The 5,000-nt window shown below is 37.5% G+C and overlaps 1 protein-coding gene across 5 annotated transcripts in view; it reads right to left on the reverse strand.

The window, feature by feature from the left end:
* The window catches only part of LOC113825750 (adenylate cyclase type 2-like), a 93,887-nt gene that overhangs the window by 22,802 nt on the left and 66,085 nt on the right, over window positions 1-5,000 (reverse strand). The gene's annotated exons all lie outside the window — the stretch shown is intronic.

Here is a 5,000-nt window from a genome sequence, read left to right on the forward strand (position 1 = left end):
ATATATATATATATATATATATATATATATATATATATATATATATATATATACATACATACACACACACACACACACACACACACACACATATATATATATATATATATATATATATATATATATATATATATATATATATATATATATATATATATATATGTATATATATATACACACATCCACACACACACACACATACGCACACACACACACACACACACACACACACACACACACAGACATATATATATATACATATACATCCTGCTCCTGTCGCCGTCTTCCTTGTGATCCCGTGTCTTCTCTGGGCTTCGGCGCAAGAGGGAGATTAGGCGGCCGACGATTTCCTCTCCCTTATTATCGCGGTTTCCCCTTTCCTTCTTAAGGCTCTCTACTCTTCTAATGACGTTTATCATGGCAATTTGTCTGTTCATCCCATTCGTTGTTTCTTTTGTCGTGACGTCTGTTATTATTTGTCATTTTGCATTACGCGTTCTATCGATTGTTTGTTTCTGTGTCTTTCCATTCATTTATTCATTCATCTATCTATCTATCCACCAAATTATCTGTTTGTCTGTCTGTCTATCAGTCTTTGTCTACCAGATTGTCTCTCACTCTGCCTCTCTTTGGACCCTTCATCCATGTCATTTTCTTCCACTTAGCATTATCTTTCTCTTTTTCCCTCTCCTCTCTCCCCTTCCCCTCCCTCTCCCATGCCCCCTTTTCTTCACTTGCTATTTTCTTTGGCCTTTTTCCCTCTCATACCCACTCCCCGTCTCTCCTCTCCTTTCTCCCCTCCTCTCCCCTTCTCTCTCCTCTCCTTCCTCCTTCTCTCTACTCTCCTTCCCCCACCTCTCTCCTCACCTTCCTCCCCCCACTTCTCTCCTCTAATTCCCCCCCTCTCTCTCCTCTCCTCCCCACCTCTCACCTTCCTCCACCTCTCTCTCCTCTCCTTCCTTTCCCCCCCTCTCTCTCCTCTCCTTCCTTTCCCCCTCTCTCTCTCTCCTCTCCTTCCTTTCCCCCTCTCTCTCCTCTCCTTCCTCCCTCCCCTCTCTCCTCACCTTCCCCCTCTCTCTCCTCTCCTTCCTCCCCCACCTCTCTCCCCTCCTTCCCCTCCCCTCTCCCCTCACCTTCTTCCCCCCTTCTCTCCTCTCTTCCCTCCCCCCTCTCCTCACCTTCCTCCCCCTCTCTCTCCTCACCTTCCTCCTCCTCTCTCTCCACTCCTCCCCCTCTCTCTCCTCTCCTTCCCCCTCTCTCACCTCACCTTCCTCCCCCTCTCTCACCTCACCTTCCTCCCCCTCTCTCTACTCTCCTTCCCTCACCTCTCTCCTCTCCTTCCCACCCCTCTCTCCTCACTTTCTTCCCCTCCTACTTCTCTCATCTCCTTCCCCCCTCTCTCTCCTCTCCTCCCCCTTTCTCTCCTCTCCTCCTCCCCCTTCTCTCCTCTCCTCCTCCCCCTTTTCCACCTTGCAATCAGTGCCGCTCTGATACCGATATGTGCCTGGCGCTCGGTGCCGCGGCGACGCAATGGGGCTCGGGTTTCATTTGCCTTGTCTCACGGTGTGTGTGTGTGTGTGTGTGTGTGTGTGTGTGTGTGTGTGTGCGTGTGTGTGTGTGTGTGTGTGCGTGTGGGGGCCTTTTTTGTTTCTTTGTGTGTGCGTGTTTGTGTTTGTTTGTTTGGGTATGAATGAGTTAGTGTGTGTGTGTGTGTGTGTGTGCGTGTGTGTGTGTGTGTTTATGTTTGTGTGGGGGCCTTTTTTGTTTCTTTGTGTGTGTGTTTGTTTGTTTGGGTATGAGTGAGTTAGTGTGTGTGTGTTTGTGTGTGTGTGTGTGTGTGTTTTTGCTTTTTTGTGTCTTTGTGTTTATTTGTTATGAGTGACAGTGTATGAGTGTGTGTATGTTTGTTTGTTTGTGTATGAGTGACTGGCTGACTGAGTATGTGTGTGTTTGAGCTTTGTTTCTTTGTCTGTGTTTGTGTTTGTTTGTTTGTTTGTGTATGAGTGACTGAGTGAGTTTGTGTGAGTGTGTGTGCGCGCGTGTGTGTGTGCGTGTGTGTATGTTTATGTTTTGATTTTGGCAAGCGAGTGTCCTAGAGTCCATGCACTTACAAACGCACTTAGTTTACCGACATAGTTTGCATATAGGTGTAAAGGCTACTGCACTGTGATAAGATTTCGCACAGACCAAGAACACTTGACTTACTAAGAGAAAAAGAAAAAAAAAACACGACCTGACATGTCACTTGTCGCTTATCTTGTCTTCCCGACAATCTTGCTATCACATCTACCATATCTTTTCCTGGTAAAATTCTGAGAAAAGAATTGCACTGAACTGTCGTTATTTTTCACGATTACTCCTGTCCTAATTTTATCATTGTAATACTTATTACCATTATTACTCACAATATTAACATTAATAGTATTAGTCGTAGTATCATTATTACCATAACAATTAGTAACTTTACTATCATTATAAGCATTGTCATTATAATTACTATCTGGATCAGTATCGTGATTATTATTATCATTATGATTCCCATTATTATTATTATTATTACTATTATCATTATTGTAATCATTATCATTATTATGATCTTCATTATCATTATTATTATCACCATCATCATTATCTCTATTATCATCATCATAATTGTTATTATTATTATTATTCCTATTACCATTATCATCATTACTATTATTATCATTATCATTACTATTATTATCATTATCATTACTTCTACTAATGACATTATCATTAAAATTACTATTATTATCATCATCATTACTATTAGCAGTAGTAGTAGTAGCATCGTTACCATCACTACTGTTATCATCATCATTATCATCTTAATTATCATCAGCAGCATGACTGTTATCAATCATGTTATTAGTATGATAATCACTTTTACTACTATCCCTATTATCATTAACATCATCATTGTCCGTAACATTATCTTTATCTTTATCATTATTATCATAATTATTAGTATTATTACTATTATCGTTATCATGAACATTACTATTAGTGTCGCTATCATCATTAATAACTGCGGTGTTAGTAGTAATAATATGATCTTTACTATCATTACTATCATCATTATGATCATTGTTATCATCATTAGGATTATTATTATTATCATAATTTATATCATTATCATTGTTATCACCTACATTAATATAATTTCTATCATTATAATTTTAATTATTATCATTATCGCTATTATCATTATTATCATTTTTATAACTATTATCATCATTATAATCATTATTATCATTACTGTTATTCCTACTGTTATCATGATAATCATCATCAATATCATTATCATTATTATTATCGTCGTTATTATCATTGCTGTATTATTACCATGCTTATAATCATCATTATTAATACTATTGCTACGGATTTTATTTACATCATCATGATTAGTATTCTATTGTTATCGCCATTATCGATATCACTATATTTATTACCACTGACTCTTCTTCTGTTTCGCAAAGCAACCCGAGTTCCAATGTGTATCCGTAACTCATTGCTATAAGACTAATTGTTTCGAAATACCATGTCAAAGGAGAGTGAGTGAGAGAGGGAGAGAAGGAGAGGAAGAAAGAACGAAACAGAGAGAGAGAGAGAGAGAGAGGGGGGGGGAAGGGAGGGAGAGAGAGAGAAAGAGAGAGAGAGAGAGAGAGAGAGAGAGAGAGAGAGAGAGAGAGAGAGAGAGAGAGAGAGAGAGAGAGAGAGAGAGAGAGAGAGAGAGAGAGAGAGAGAGAGAGAGAGAGAGAGAGAGAGAGAGAGAGAGAGAGAGAGACAGACAGAGAGAGAGAGATGAAAGGAAAGAGAGAGAAGGGAGAGAGAGAGAGAGAGAGAGAGAGAGAGAGAGAGAGAGAGAGAGAGAGAGAACGACGATAGATAAAAAAAAAGGATACGGTTAGAAAGGTAGAAATGCAGAAAGGCAGATGTACAGATAGATAGATCGATAGGAATGGGTATATAAATCGACAGATAGATAAAAGACTGAGAGATGGATAGACAGATAGACAGAAGTAGATAGATAATCCGACAGAAGTAAATAGTAAATAGACAGATGATAGACTGACTGATAAATAGAAGTAAATAGACAAACAGACGTAAATAGATGAATAAACAGATAGACAGATATACAGAAGCAAATGGATAGATATACAGAAGCAAATAGATAAATATACAGAAGCAAATAGATAAATACACAGAAAGACAGAAGTAGATAAATAGACAGATAGATAAAAGGCAGTTAGACAGATAGATTAAAAAAGGTAGTTTGATAGACAGATAGATAAATAAGCAGTTAGACTGATATATAAAAGGCAGTTAGATAGATAGATAAAACGGCATTTAGATAGACAGGTAGATAAAAATGCAGTTAGACTGACAGATAGATAAAAAGGCAGTTAGACAGGCAGATAGATAGATAGGCAGTTAAATAGATAGATAGATAAAAAGGCAGTTAGACAGACAGATAGATAAATAGGAAGTTAAATAGATAGATAGATAAAAAAGGAGTTAGACAGACAGATAGATAAATAGGAAGTTAAATAGATAGATAAAAGGGCAGATAAATAGATAGATATAACGGCAGTTAGATAGATAAATAGGCAGTTAAATAGACAGATAGATAAAAAGGAAGATAAATATATAAATAAAACGGCAGTTAGATAGGCAGGTAGATAAAAAGACAGTTAGACAGAGAGATAGATAAAAAGGCAGTTAAATAAACAGATAGATAAATAGGAAGGTAAATAGATAGACAGATAAAACGGCAGTTATATAGATAGATAGACAGTTAAATAAACAGATAGATAAAAAGGCAGTTAGACAGACAGATAGATAAGAAGGCAATTAAATAGACAGATAGATAGATAGGCAGTTAAATAAACTGATAGATAGATAGGCAGTTAAATAGACAGACAGATAGATAGGCAGTTAAATAAACAGATGGATTAAAGGCAGTTAAATAAACAGAT

Source organism: Penaeus vannamei, chromosome 20 (assembly GCF_042767895.1).
Source record: "Penaeus vannamei isolate JL-2024 chromosome 20, ASM4276789v1, whole genome shotgun sequence".
Classification (NCBI taxonomy): domain Eukaryota; kingdom Metazoa; phylum Arthropoda; class Malacostraca; order Decapoda; family Penaeidae; genus Penaeus; species Penaeus vannamei.